Here is a 16,351-nt window from a genome sequence, read left to right as displayed (position 1 = left end):
TCACGCCCCTTGCCTCCTCTACAGAAAAAAAAGAAAAAAAAGAAGAAAAAAAAGGAAAACATCAGGAAAATTTTGTGGAAGAGATCATCTTTCAGTAGACTTACACATCCAAAACACACACAGTCCTCATAATGTAGGTATCTTACATTAACCAACACTATAGGACTTGTGTCTAACACCCTCACTCAACATCCAAACAACTCTGCTGTGTTCTTGTTGCAATAATAACAACAGCAGAAAATTAGTCACCTGCTCATCATCTTTAAGGGACGACGATGCCATGGGCACATCAGCTTGAGGACAGTCAGGGTGCTCTGAAACCTTGTGCAAGCAAACACAAAAGTACATTAACATCCATTCAACACAGATACGTTGAGACTATACAATACAGTTACGTAGCTACACTACGATAAATGTAAATATAAATATGTACCTTTACTCTCCATGGCCAGTCAGAGTCACTGTAGTTGTATGTTGTTTCTTCCCCCAGCTTGATGTCCTTTATGGCAAATAAACATAGATGAGGCTCTCCATTTACTGTGATTGTCCTCATTTTGCTGTTTGGGCTCACGTGATCGTCATTCACCAGTCTGCCCAAGGAGCCATCCCCTCTGGCTGCATCAATGCTGAAACAACAAAAAATGTAAGACACAAAATTACACAAGCTTTATAAAAAGGCTGAACAATTTGATTACATTTTTAATTATATGGATTTGTAACAAACTAGCAGTTTGTCTTAATGTGGTCGTCATAACTTTTTGCAAAAAGTAGGCTGAAAAATTAATTATTCTAATTTACATACCATAATTGTTTTCCATTGTACCGGAATTCAAAAAGAAAAACCTTTAAGGCGTCATGGTACAATCTTGTTCTGTTTTCATATTCCTTCTGGGTTACAACGTCTCCTTTGTTATAGTTGCACCTAGTAAACACTCCTCAACCTTACAAAGAAAATAGAAAATTTCAACATTGGTCTACTGCAATGGTTAAACTTATGACTGTGCCAAAAATCCTCAACAAGTATCCTAGTACCTCACCTTTTACTGAATTTATGCATTTCACTTCAAATCCATCTTTGTCCTGCCCCAAAGATGCAAATTTTACTGCTTCATCTTTCGGTTTACTTTTTGCTCTCGGGGGCTGCATTGCAATTCACTGTCTCAGAAAAAGAAAAAAAAAGTACAATTTATGTAATATTTCAGGAAAATAGTTTACAGTGAAAACTGATCTCGTACAGGTGTTCTTAACCCTCTGGAGCCAAGGGTATAATTGGCTGTTTTTGACTACTTTTGATTTAATTGTTTGATCGGCTCATGTTCATTTATCCACCACAATAGGAAAGGAGAGGCAATAATGTATAGAAAATACCGTTTTTATATTTTCCTGCACTAAACGTAAAAACAGTTTTCAGGAAAAAGCTTAAATTATGTATCATAACTCTGGTTTTACTTGGCCTATCAACACATTTTAAAAAACTATTATATACGCATGTTTCTGATACACCGTAAATTGGCCATATAATCTGCACTCCAGAGAGTTAAATGTTAGCTTATCTTATCTGAAATGTCTCATTAATAACGTGTCACCTATATTTCAGCATTGCTTAAAATCTGGAGACAGTGGGATGAATAAATAATAACATCTGAGTATTTTCAAATGTTACAGTTTAACTAAAAAGGTGTGCGTTAGACTAGGTATTTAACCTTGACTAATTAAATACACGTGTCATCAAAAAAGGCTAGCTTTAGCATGAGAATTACACTGAAATACAAAACTTAATCAAGGAATATACACCAAAGAAAAACCTCAAGAAAACTAAATCTGACTGGTTGCTGGGCTACAAAGCTGGCAAAATTTGAAAGTTTAAAGCTACCTGTTGGCTTCTCCACACCAGCAAAGTGTTGCTACTCCTCAACTCGAAGTCACGAAGTGAGGGGGGAGGGGTGAAAAACAGCTCATTGGATAAAAAGTGGTCAGGTGATGAGAGTTCTGACTTTTTTTTGATGGAATTTCAGTGAAACATTTACAGTGACGAAGGACTGAGTTTTATTACATTTGTTTGTTTATAGGAAATTCCTCTTTTAAAAAGTATTTAGTTATTTATTTGAAGAAAAGGTACACTATAAGGCAAAACATGTTTCCTCACACACCACCAGCCAAGGTCCACCACTGAAGCAATGGTTTTACACTTACATCTGCATAGGTTAAACAAATCTGAGATTCAACCAACAACATAGTGTGACATATTTTAGATCCTTATGTTAAACCAGCATTTCAAGTTTCAAGTTTCTTTATTTGTCACATGCATAGTTATACAAGTATAACACACAGTGAAATGTAGCCTGACACGCTCCTCGACATGTGCAAAAAAATTGGGGGGGGGGGGGTGTAGAGGAAAAACATATATATATATATATATATATATATATATATATATATATATATATATATATATAGTATATACATTGGGTGAATGTGCAGTAGTAGCAGCAAGCAGGTGAATTCTGTACATTAATATGAATAGACATCTGACTATTTTACAGGATAGACAATATAAACATATTTAAAATTAAAGGAATTGAAATGTACATTGTGCCTTGGTTTAGTGTCTGGAAGAGTCCTGACTCAGTCAATTATAGATGATGTGAGAGGGTGGGTGTGTGTGTTTAGAGCACGGATGGCTTGGGGATAGAAGCTCCTCTTGAGTCTCTCTGTCCTTGCCCGGAAGATGCGGAACCTTCTACCAGATTGCAGAAGTTGGAACAGTTTGTTGCCAGGATGGGACGGGTCCTTCAGTATCTGCGCTGCTCTAGTCCGGCATCTCCTGGTGTAGGTGTCCTGAAGCGGGGGGAGAGCAATCCTGCAGCAGCGTTCTGCTGTACGGATCACTCTCTGGAGAGCTTTTTGGTCCTTCACACAGCTGTTCCCAAACCACGATGTCATGTTCTGTGTGAGGATGCTCTCCACAGCGCCTGTATAGAAAATCCTGAGGATCTTTGGAGAGACCCTGAACTTCCTCAGTTGTCGTAGGTGATACAGGCGCTACCTAGCCTTTTTGGTCTGGACCTGAATGTGGGCAGCCCATGTCAGGTCTGAGGAGATGTGGACACCAAGATACTTGAAGGACTGCACCCTCTCCACTGGAGCTCCATTGATGATAATGGGCTTGTAGTCTCTGTGCTGACCCCTTCTGAAGTCCACCACCAGCTCCTTGGTCTTGCTGACGTTCAGCTGGAGGTGGTTGTCCTGGCACCACGATGCCAGATTCTTCACTTCATCCATGTAGGCCGCCTCATCGTTGTTGGAGATGGCACCCAACACCACTGTGTCGTCAGCAAACTTCACAATGGTGTTGGAGCCATGGGTGGCCACACAGTCTGAAGTGTAGAGGGAGTAGAGCAGTGGCGAGAGGACACATCCCTGAGGTGCTCCTGTGTTGATGGTGATGCTGTTGGAGAAGCACCTGCCCACCCTCACCACCTGAGTTCTGCCAGTGAGGAAGTCCAACACCCATGCACACAGACGGCTGTTAAGTCCCAGATCCCTCAGCTTTGTGAACAGTCTGCAGGGCACTATTGTGTTAAACGCTGAACTGTAATCAACAAACAGCATTCGCACATAGTTACCCTGTTTCTTGTCCACATGGCTGAGAGTGGTGTGTAGATCTGTTGGATCTGTAGGCGAACTGCAGCGGATCTGTGGTGTCTGGGATGGAGGAGGAGATGATGTTCTTCAGCAGCCTCTCAAACACCTTCATTACTACCGAGGTCAGTGCAACTGGCCGGTAATCAAGCATGTATCAAGATGTAGCTTTCTTCTGAAAAATGTATTTAATTATTATACTTTTGTTCTGATTTTTTGTTTGAAGATGCAGAAGGTGCATCCTGAAACCAATGAATTTATCACTAGCAATTATGGACAGTTTGAGAAACCAAACATTGTTTCGTTTAGCAGTACAGAATAAATCAGATCATATGATATGACTAAAAAAATCTGAAACTAATAAATCCTATGGAAATTATACAGTGTAAAATTGGCTCTGTTTACAGTATAGAACTGTACAAACTTGGATGGATGGGATGGATGGATAGTTATTAGTTATAACGACAAACTTGACAGAGTAAATGCTAACCAGTGTGGAAATGATAACCCAGTTTTTCTGGGGGCTGGGAGAATTTGTATTGTTGATTGTTAGGGAGAGAATTAGGTAAGTAAGTACAGATTGTGGAATATGTTTTTTGTATTCCAGGACATACTTCTGTCCCTATATTATCAATTATAATATGAGTTACCATGGGTGGCACAGTAGTGTGGTGGTTTGAACTGTTGTCTCACAGCCAGAAGGGTTCTGGTTTAAAGCCTTGGCTGAGTTTGCATTTTTAACCCTTGTATGGTGTTCGGGTCTGTGAGACCCGTGTTCAGTTTTTTTCAAAAGAAAAATTAAACAATTAATTATTTTTTCACGTGTAAATGTGTTGTGTCTTTCCACTCACTCCACTTGATTATAACTGATTCATTTATAACATTTTATATAAAAGAAAAACGAGAAGCACATTAATTCATAAATGTGATCTAACAAAGGTAAAGGGAAAAAATTAACCATGTTTGCTGTTCATATGTCTTGTAATTGGGATGAAGTAAACATCTGTTGAGTAATTTAACATAAAATTGTTTGATAGTGTTAATTTGGAAAGCCAAAACTCTAGCGGGTCCACCAGACCCATGAACACTGGCTGAGTAACAAAAATACAAACACCACACAAGGGTTAACTGCGCATGTGTGTGTTTTCTCCAGGTACTCCAGCTTCCTCCCAATGACCTAAACCATGTATGTTAGGTTGAATAGATATGATAATTTGATAGTGGTTATTGAGTGAGTAGTTGTTTGGCTGTGTGTTATAGACAGGGGTGCATATGACTGGTACGCAGGTACGCATGCGTGACAAAAATTAGGAATGCGTAGTGACACTTTGCGTACTTGACTGTCTCATTTAACCTTACATGTGTTGCTTGTCACCAGCTAAATGTCCAAAAAACAACAGACATTAAGCAGCTTCTTTGGTGTGCCGCCACTAGCTAAGAAACACCAACTGGAGCCAGAGAAAAGTGGCTCCAAGATGTGCCGTGGCTTGAAGCTAACAATGAGCACACTGAAATGTGGTGCAAGATTTGCCACACCCATCCACATCTAGCAGGTGTGTTTTTTAAAGGCTCAAAGAATTTTAACCATCCTTTATTTGACAAACATGAAAAAAGTAAGGTGTCACGGTTCTGGGTCATTTTGACCCAGCATTTTGAGTTCTTATGTTTTGGTTTCATTTTGGATTGTATTCTGATTCTTGTGCTTTGTTGATTATTAGTAGAATTCTTTGTTTCTGTTTATTCTTGTTAAGGGATTTGTTTTTAGGTTTTGTGTCTCATGTTTAATGTAGGTTTTGTTCTGGTGCCCTCGTGATTCCTGTAGGTTTAGTATAGTGTCTAGTCTGGGTCTTTGTGTAGATGCTTCTTGTTTCCTGTTTTATTGTGAAGGTCCGTGTCTTATGTGAGTGTATTCAGTTTAGCTTCTCTTGTCTCATCTCGTCAATTACTTCCAGCTGTGTTCCCCACCTGTGTGTAATCTCCAGGTGTTCTTCTGCGTGTATTTAAGTCGTGTCCTCTCGTGTGCAGGTTGCTGGTGTGTTCACCCTGCAGGTTCATCTGCTCACCTTCCTTCATGTTTGTGTTCATGTTTGCTGTTCAGTAGTGATGGGCAGATGAAGCTTCATGAAGCACTGAAGCTTTTCATCCAACTGGTTCACCCCAGCGCAAAGCGTCTTGAAGCTTCATTTGCTCTAGTAGGACATCTACTGGACGTAAAAATATTAGTTGGCATGAATTTAAAGAGTGTGGCATTTTGCACACAGCCTGTAAATGTCAACAACAAAAGGAGTGTGTAAACATGTATATTGTAGTGATGGCAGTATACTGTGTATATTTATACTAGCAGTATGGAAAATGATTATTTGGAAATGCTTAAAATGGAAATGATCATTTACTGTGAGGTGTGGTTGAGGTATGGACAGTGGTTGTGCTTTTGTAACGTTGAGGTATTGACAGTGATTAGTGTTTAGGGGACACATCATTGGTTTTTATTTAAAAACAACAGTTTATCCACTGTGGCAGGTTGTAGGCGATTTCTTTTTTTTGGACAATATTTCCCCTGCTTTTGAAAACATTTGCTCACAGGGCACAGATGAGGCAGGGGTACACAGGTATGTCAGTGCTAACTTATATAAGTGAGGATAGACATATTTTTGTCTCTCCCAGTATTTAAGGGGTCCTCCAGCCTTCCAATATTTGGCTCCATCATGTACCGTTGGACCTCAATATTCGCATCTGCTGTTACATTTTGTGTCTGTGTCTGCCTGACACTTTCATCCAGGCGACGGCACAGGTTGTTACCTAAACAATAAGGAGAGTTTTTATGTGATACTAACAATTCAATTTTCAATTAATTGTTATTTATATAGCGCCAAATCACAACAGCAGTAGCCTCAAGGCGCTTTATATTGTACAGTAGATCGTACAATAATAGATACAGAGGAAAACCCAACAATCGGTTTATATAAATGCAACTCGAATGCAATAACAATAGTACCGTGGGAAACAGCCTCAACAGTTTGTGACGTTGATGGCTGTGGTGGTAGTGCGGAGGAAGAGGAGGTGGTGGAGGCCCTCATTACGGAAGAACATTCGGCTTTCAGTCTTTTTTCTGCTTCGCTAGCTCTTGCAGGGCTGAGTTTTCTGAACCTTGGGTCCAGCAGTGTTGCAAGGAACATAATGCTCATGGTTTGTATTTTATCCAGCTTCTCTCTCAATAGCATCCTCAGCTTCTGAGCCAGAGAAGACCCAATGGATGGTGATTTCTCCATTTGTTCATTGAGGCAATGAACAAGCATAGTGAGTAAAGGTATGACCTTTGACCCAGACACTCTTTTTTTTTTTTTCCTGAGAGAGCTCAGTGGTTGCATCATTAAATGGTGCTAGGACAACCAGACACGCGTTTCCGCAGGTCCTACCTCCCTGCAGCTGTCAGACTGTACAATCAGAACTGCTCCCAACAAACATAGATGTTTACATCAGCGCTGTATCTTGCACTATTTTATCAACCGATTCACACTATAACCAGGGTTGCCTCTTATCTGTATTTAATTTTATTTAATTTAACAACAGTATGGTACTCAGTTTTTGGTAACCATTGTCCTTCATGTAAATATGTAAAAATTGTGTATGTTCTGTGTCTTGTGTACTGTTTGTTTGTATATGTGTTTTCTTGCTGCTGTTATACCCAAATCTCCCCTTGTGGGACAATTAAAGGATTATTCTATTCACTCTGAAATTATACCAAATTCCTCAGATGAAATAGGTGGGATGTCTGTTGTGAGACTTGCCAAAGCAGCACCCACTGGCTCCCTTTGCTCGAACAGTCTTTGCAGCATATTACAAGTGCTGTTCCAGCGGGTTTCCACCTCCTGTATTAGTTTGAGTTGAGGCTTCCTTAGTTGTTCCTGCACCACTGAAAGCCTCTCCTTACAAAATACAATTAAAAAAGCATACATTAGATTGTCAAGGGAGCAGAACTATACACTTGAGTAGCATTAAAGAAACTGTAATTAAGCCACTTAAGAACTTACCTTTGCAGTGGTACTGCTCCTGAAATATCCCACGATCTTCCTGGACTTGGCTCAGATGTCAGAGAGCTCAGGGGTCTGGTCAAGGGCCTTCTTCACCACTAAGTTCAGGGTGTGAGCTATGCATATGGCATGTTTGAGTCGTAGCTCCCTTGCACAAGCCCCCATATTGGCAGCCCCATCTGTTACTAGGCATGTAACTTTGTCAGTAATTGCCCATTCTGTCATGAGTGAGCCTTTCACTTGTGCAATATTTTCTGCAGTGTGTGCATTAGGAAAATATTGCACTCCTAAAACAACGGTGTTTAATGTGTTGGACTCATCAACAAAATGGCAGGTGACTGCAAGATAGGCCTCTGTGTTGATGGAGGTCCACATATCTGATGTCAGACTCACAGCTGCTGCCTTCTCAATGCTAGCCTTAGCTTTCTCCTTCATCTTCTGGTACCTGGCCTCCACCATGACTTTCAGGGCCTAAAGGTAAGAAAAAATATTTTGTTTAAAAGTACGACGTGGCTGTGAAGCAGTGTGTAGGGTAGCTACACAGTCCTGCCTGTTCACATTTTATTCTGTAAAAACTAAATTTTCACTGCTTTTATGACCTTTTTAGTGGGGAGAACATAGCTAGGATTGAATGATTTAACAAATCTTTTGAATCCTTTGTCCTCCACAATGCTAAATGGTTGGGAGTCCTCAATCACCATGCTAACAGTATAGATTCGTTTTGGTTCCGTTTTGCCATTTCCACCTTGTGCTTTATTTTTTTTCAATAAACCTCCTTCACATCTACGAGTGCCTGCGCTTGGATCATTTAATTCCTCCACATGTCTCATCCCATTCGCCATGACAGTACAGACCAGCCACATTATGGATCCAGCAGCATTCGCCCCACCCAAGGAGCTTCAGGAGGTCATAATTGACTCTGCTTCACGGTTGGTCAACCTATGGCTGGAGCATGAGGGAGAGGGATTTCTCAGCGCTGTGGAAGCCAGGCTACAGCAACTCATTTCCAGTCACTCCTGACTATTGGACTCACTGCACCCGCTCGTTCAGGATTTCATTCTCCACGAACTTCATCTTCTCCACCCCCCGCCGCTACCGCTTGCCTCAAAGGAGGATGTGCGGTCTGAACTGCGGGACGTGGAGTTAACCGGCCCGTCGGAGCCATCTCCAAGGAGGAAGCGACGTTCGCGTCACCCCACAGCCAGATTTGAGGATGTTAAAGCAGCCAGCTGTGGTGAGTGAAAAGGACACATTTTCTGTTTCTTCTGGCTCTGTAATTGTTTATTCTGGGGCTATTTTTTTATGTTTCCACTAAGAATAATGATGGATTTTCTGCATCACCCATGACCATCGCCTCAAAGACTGTCACTTCTGAGCCCACACTAAGTGTTAGCAATTGTGTTCACTCTGTTGCCTGTTTCTTCCCCTGCATTGGTTCATTCAGGGAAAGAGGGAAACCTCACTGAAACAGTTGTTTCTGAACTTATTTTTCCGTCACAACCCTCTGTTCGGTCAGCCACTCCACCACCTGTTACAGAGGGGACCTGTTGATCTACAGTGCTGTCTGTAGAGGTCCTGGATGGTTTGCAGTTAAGACATGGCAATATCTTGTGATTGATCTGACCACTCTCTTTAGAGCTTTGCAGTCAAGAGCATTACAACTGCCATATCAGGTTGTGATACAGCCAGACAGAATACTCTTGATAGTTCATTGGTAGAAGTTGGTGAGTATTCTAGAGTCCATGCTGAACTTCCTCAGCCACTAAGGAATGAAGAGCTAATGTCACATGCACGCGATTGACCAGTTCAGATCACTGATGTTGATCCCGAGGAACCTGAAGCAACATACTCTCTCCACCTCTGTCCCCTCAATGTGAATAGGGGTGTGCCCTCCATTCTGCAGTCTTCTGTAGCCCATGATGAGCTTTTTGGTCTTGAAGATATTGAGCAGTAGGTTGTTTTCCTGACACCATGTCAGGGCTCTCACCTCTGCTCTGTAAGCAGACTCGTCTCCATCTGAAATGCAATGAATGATGGTAGTGTCACCTGCCCATCCAAAACCTTTATTTTGGTTTCATTTTGAGGGTTTTTAACCAGTCAAAGGTGGACTTGCTGATGTGTTTCAGATCATTATCCTGTTGTATAACCCAAGTGCTCTTGAACTTCATGAGTTCATGTTCAGTTCATGTCCACTTCAGGACATGAACTGATTGCCGGCCATTCTCCTTCAGGATTTTCTGGTAGAGAGCAGAAGTCATCAATTACAGCAAGGCGTCGTGAAGCAAAGCAGTTCCAGATCATCACATACCACCACCATGTGTGACTGTTGCTATAATGTTCTTTTTATGAAATGTTGTGTTAGTTTGATACCAGATGTAACTGGATTAACTGGATTCAAACCTTCCAAAATGTTCATCTTTTGTCTTGTCAGTCAACAGAATATTTTCCCAAAAGTCTTCGGGATCATTAAGATGTTTTTTGGCAAATGTGTGCTTTTTGGTCAATAGTAGTTTTTTCCTTGGACCTCTCCCATGGATGCCATTTTTGCCCAGTCTTTTTCTTATTGTTGAATCATGAACTCTGATCTTAACTGAGACAAGTGAGGCCTGCAGTTCTTTAGATGCTGTTCTGGCTGCATCTCTTGTGACCTCCTGGATGAGTCTGCAGTGCGCTCTCAGAGTAATTTTGGTAGGCAGGCTGCTCCTGGGAAGGTTCAGCACTGTTTTAAGTCTTCTCCATTTGTGGATAATGACTCTCTGCAGTCCCAAAGCAATGGAAATGTCTTTGTAACCTTTCCCAAATGGACAGATGTCAATGACTTTGTTTCTCATATTGTTTCTTTAGATTGTGAAGTGATGCGTTGGCTTTTTGAAATTTTTTTAGCCTACTTCACTTTGTCAGACAGGTTCTGTTTAAGGGATTTCTTCATTCAGCAGGTCTGTAATAATCAGGTCTGAGTGTGGCTAGTGAAACTGAACTCAGCTTTACAGAAACTGTTAATTGATGATTTAACAAGAGGGGCAGAGCGGGGGGGCTAGAAGAAGAAGTTGGCCGTCCGACTGGGGTCTGGAATGTGGGGCCTCCCTGCTGCTGTGGAGTCGGGGAGGTCTGTTTCTCCCCACCCCAGGGAAAAGGGTAACACCACCTGGGTCTGGGTGCAGTTTCCCCCTCCAGGGGCAAGGATACCTAGACCCGGGGCTTAGAGCACGCTTGGGGAGTGTGATTGTGTGTACAGTGTCTCTTTATGTCTGTCTCCACGTTGGGTGAGTGTTGAGTAATTGCATATGAGAGCATGAGGGTGGGAATGGATGTTTGTATATGTGTGTGCCTGTTTGTCTGTGTCCATATGTCAGGTCGGGTATCAGACGCCACCTCTCTGGGAACATCCCAGGTCCTCCAAGGTATGGAGGCCTATCTCCCTCACCACTTCCCCTACCAGTGGCAGACGCCCTCAGTGCGGTTCTTTGTGTCCGGGGTTGGGCGTCCAGGTACACACCGGCTCACTCCTTGGTGGCTGCTTATCGGAGCCTGGAGCTCGCTCGGGCCACTTCGGTCACTCTGGCACAGCTGGCTGCCGGCGATGCTCATGGGCACATCACTGCAACTCCCCCTGGCTTCTGCTCCGCGGCTGCTGAGTGACCCCTCATCTGGGACTCTCGTCAGCTCTTTCTGGGATAGTGGCGCGGCTGCCCCTCTGTTGGTCTTCCTTGGTCTCTTATGTTCTGAGGGCCTCTGGATGTCTGGAGTTTTGATCTCCTCCATACCTGCTTCATGCCCTGGTGGACGGGGCTGTGTATGTGTGTGTGTGTGTATGTATGTATGTGTGTGTGTGTATGTATGTATATATATATATATATATATATATATATATATATATATATATATATATATATATCTCCTCCTGAGACCCAGCAGTTCATTTTTGTGCACTGTAGTACACATTTAGTTTTGGCTTGTATCTCTCATACTCTACATGCCACTCTGCTAAGTCCTGTTGTTTCTTAGAGAGGACAAGTGTACCTTTAAAATGATGTCACATGTGTGGGGGTGTGGCCTTGCCAACTATCCTTTTCCCTCCTTTTCAAAATGGCTGGCATCCCTACAAGCACATTTTATGGAAGAAGGAAAGGTAAGCATGATATTTACATTTAAAGTATTTTTGCAACTCATATTTTTATAAATTTCCAAAAATAAACATCTAGTAAGTAATTTGAGGAAGTTTTCAGAACTAAGCTTATTTAATTTCACAGAGCAAATGACTAATTTATTAATGTGTACTCTAGTGCACGTCGGGACTTTGTACTTATATTTATTTCACATTTTTCTAGTAGACAGCTCTTTGACAGAGGCAGAGAGAATTCTTAACAGAATCATTGAGGGAAATTCAGACATAGATCTTTCAGAAGATGAGAGTCATGTGAGCCAGACAGGAGAGGGTGAGAACGCAGATGAGGGACCAGACAAAGATGACCAAGATGCAGGGCCAGATGTAATGGAGAAAGACACAGGGCCAGCTGAAATCTGCCGTCGTCCTATCTGGTCCAAAACCAACATGTAGGAGAATCTGGAATTTTTGATTTTGAGTACAAAAGTACCAGTAACATACAGAAATGCTTTACAGTAAATTAATTTAACTTGTAAAGATAGTGTAAAAGTGTTTTAAGTGAACTATATCGGATATTTGAGTATAAATAATTTTTCTGACTTTTGTTTTGCTAAGTAATTTTTCTTTATCTTAGGTTCATGCCTGTGTTGGAAGAATGCAGAATTCGAGATGATGGCACACTAATGACACGTAATGATTGGAGCCCACAGCAGTATTTCCAGCAGTACATTGATAAAAAACTAATTCAGGACTTGTCCTTCTTCACCAACCAGCGTATGGTACGGGATTCAGGGTGTAGTTTAAACACAACACCAGAGGAGATCAATACCTTTTTAGGAATCTCTGTGTACATGGCATGCCTTGGATATCCGAGAATTAGAATGTACTGGGCTGCCAAAACAAGAGTCGCAATTATAGCTGATTCCATGACACGTGATCGTTTCTACAAGATCAGGTCCTCGCTGAAAGTGGTTGACGATCTCAGTGTGCCAGAAAGCGAAAAGAAAAAGGATCCCCTGTGGAAAGTCAGACCAGTTCTAAAGAGGGTCCTCCAAGGTTGCCTCGATCTGCCCAGGCCAACAAAGGTCTGTATTGATGAACTGATCGTTCCATTCACTGGCCGTTGTCCAGTTCGTCAGTTTGTACCTGGGAAGCCAAATCCAACAGGGTTAAAAGTGTTTGTTCTTGCAAGTCCAGGTAGTTTAGTGCTTGATTTTGAAACCTACATGGGAAAGAACACCTTCACTCAAGTCCAACAGATGGGGATAAGTGGAAATGCAGTCCTGCGTTTAACAGAGACACTTCCTAGAGGATCACTAGTCTACTTTGACCGGTATTTTACCACCATCAGTCTTCTGGATGCTCTTAAAGAAAGGGGCCTTCTAGGTACAGGAACAATTCAAAAGAATCGAATCCCAAAAGAGTGCCACTTCACTGCTGACAACATCCTGAGCTCAAAACCAAGAGGTTCGTCAGAAATGATTGTACGGAGACCTGATGAAATAGCAGTCACCAAGTGGATGGACAACAAGCCTGTTGTCATGGCATCAACTGCTCATGGAATTGAGCCCCAGGATACCTGTTCCAGATGGTCAAAGAAAGAACAGAGACAAATCCAAGTCCCAAGACCTGCAGTGGTTGCAGAATATAATATCAACATGGGAGGGGTTGACCTATGTGATCGCATGCTCAGGTTCTACAGAAGATCTAGCCGGACCAAGAAGTGGACTGTTCGCACCATACTTCATTTCATTGATCTGGCCATCACCAACTCATGGCTTCAATATCGACAAGACAGCAAGGCCATGGAACAAGCTGAAAAGAATACACAGTACCTGGAGTTCAAGCTCCTCTTGGCCGAAGAACTGATAAACAAGGGACAAACATGGGAACAAGACCTGGATAATACCAGTGATGAAGAGTTCTCTCCAGAAATCAAGAAAAGGAAGCCCCAACCAGATGAGAGTGTAAGAAAATATGGTGCACTCCACTTGCCTGAAATGGTTAACAGCCCAAGGCCTTTCAGGTGCAGAATGCTTGGGTGCAACAGTAAAACATATGTGAGATGTGTGAAGTACCAAATGTTCCTCTGTGTATCCAAAAAATCACAGTGCTTTCTTAGATATCATAAATGAATGGACGTTTGTGAAATTAAAAAAAAACAAAAAACCAGTGCAATCAGTTGTTCCTAGACGAATGGCCTACAGCCAGTGAAATGTCAGTGACTTCTAAGTTGACCCATGATCTACTGTTTTGTGATGTTTTTATGTAAATATGTTTTAAAATCCTGCTTACAAAGATTTCAGTGCAGCATTTAATTTTTTTTAATCAGCTCTTGAATTTTGTTAGTTTCACATTCGTGATCAATGAACTCCCCTTGTGCACTGGGGAGTGTTGAGTGTTGAAATGGATGTGTTGGTGGAGTTTTGGTGAAACTTTCTTCCCTTATTAACCCTTTAAGACCTACCATAGAACCAAGTCCGCCAGAGCTTATATTATATTTTTACATGTTGTAGAGCCATTTTTGGGAGCATTTCAAGTTGCTATACATCAATACAACCATTATAGCCCAGATTTTAATAATATGTATTCATTAAGTGCATAGTAATTACATAAATTGCAAAAAAGTGCAATAAACTACAAAAAAATTGAAAATCGTTTTTGATTTTTTAACATATATTTGTAGTTAGAGAAATTTAAGAGGCTTATCCCTCAAAACTGTAAATACAAAAAAGTTGCACAAAATAGTTTTCCACCACAGGAAATTTATTTTGAGTGTCTTCATAGTTTTATTTTTGAAATACACCAATTTTTATACACTGCAGGAAAAACGAAAATAAATATTATACTGCAAATTTGCAAAAAAGCAGCATATGCATCAAAATAAACTATTTCCAGCAGTGCAATATGAGTCCTAAGCATCCCAGAAACGACACAGAAAGTCATAAAGTCAAAGATAACTTTTAAAAAGAGCAGTATAGGCCCTGAGGCCCTGATCGCAAAAAAGACTACATTTCCGCGAAAATGACGTCACTTCCGGTTTCGGCCAGGTAATGGCGGAAATGCAAAAGTTCGCGCTGACGTCTATTCCAACGTAGGAAGTGTTATGGACAGCTGATCGGATCGGTAAAGCGTGTTTCTGGAATATTATGTTTTTGTTCCTGCAAGCGCTTTTTATGCAGTTTTTGCAAAGCTATATGTGGAAGGAAACCGTGACCTAGGACAAGCTGATGGCATCAGATGTAAGTACAACTCCTCCGGTTTCATATGCAAAAAAAAATGTTTGCGCTAGCTTACGTGGTTGCAGTGCTACTGGGATTTAAAAATAGTTACGCATAACAGAGCGTTCCCGCTCCGATCGGCTCTAAAGGGTTAAGAGGGGACAGTTCTTAGGTGCCTGTGCATGCTGTTTGTGGAGCCGGCTCTATATGATATCCTTTTCTTGTAGACTCTACACTCTGCCTTTGTTTTGTCAATAAGAACGCATCGTTCACTTCAAAGAACCGGCTCTAAGAGCCATTTCGTTCGCGACCGACCCATCACTAGAACACAGTTGACACGAATAACCATAACGAGACAGGCGGAGCAAAACTGAACAGAATGAACATGGAAACACAGGACCTTCACAATAAAACAGGAAACATGATAAGGGAGTGGAGGAGAGACAGATGAGAGGGAGCGAGGCAACACAAGGGAGAGAGCAGACATGGGGAAGAGCCAAGACCCAAGAAGGGAATCTGTGGGAGCCGAGTTAATATAGTTCATATATTTTAGTATTTATATTTGCTGTTGTTAAACTTGTTTGTGTAAATAACAATTTAACAAGTAAATGCATGTTTATGGTGGAACTAAAATTATTTTATTGCTGTGTTGGCTTGGTTATGTAGTACCGTGAATACATGTGCCTTAAAGGCTTGTGTTTATAGTTAAAATCCGGGCATCACAGATTTATTTGGGGCAGGGATAGCTCAGTAGGTAAAGTGGTCGCCCCATGATCGGAAGGTCGGCGGTTCGAATCCACTTAACGGCTACCCTGAGGTACCCCTGAGCAAGGTACCGTCCCTACACACTGCTCCCCGGGCGCCTGCTTAGTGGGCTGCCCACTGCTTCACTGAGTGAATGGGTCAAATGCAGAGAAAAACAAGTAATTTCCCCATGGGGATCAATAAAGTATCCATTATTATTATTATTATTATGCAAATGAGCGCGTGCGGGTGGGGGGAGAGAGAGAAAAAGAGGTTTTCCTACCGTAGTAGGTTTTTTTTGTTGAGGATAAGTTAAACCTGACCACTCCTGTAAGATCAGCAAACTGTGGAATAAATTTTTTGTTACATCTTCTAACATCGGAGTCCCGTGGAGTTCTTTTTCCTCTTCAAACTAACGTACACGAGTGAAGCACGGGAAAACTGGTCTCACGGCTATACAGAATCCAATAAACAAAACTAAACAGAATAACCCAGGGACCATAGAATAAACCTTTGGAATAACAGGTGGACGTAGCATAATACAGAATGCCAAAAACGCACAAAACCCAAAACATTAGGTCAAAAGACCCAGGGCCATGACAGATGGA

At 41.6% G+C, this 16,351-nt stretch overlaps 1 pseudogene; it reads right to left on the bottom strand.

Moving 5' to 3' along the window:
• Positions 1 to 7,598, bottom strand: LOC146623333 (uncharacterized; annotated as a pseudogene).
• Between the last annotated feature and the right edge of the window lie 8,753 nt (positions 7,599 to 16,351).

The sequence above is a fragment of the Diplotaxodon limnothrissa genome, linkage group LG11 (assembly GCF_057381915.1).
Source record: "Diplotaxodon limnothrissa isolate DT_005_m linkage group LG11, D_limnothrissa_male_GT1.1, whole genome shotgun sequence".
In the NCBI taxonomy this organism is placed as follows: Eukaryota; Metazoa; Chordata; class Actinopteri; order Cichliformes; family Cichlidae; genus Diplotaxodon; species Diplotaxodon limnothrissa.
This window is presented reverse-complemented; position numbering and strand designations above follow the sequence as displayed.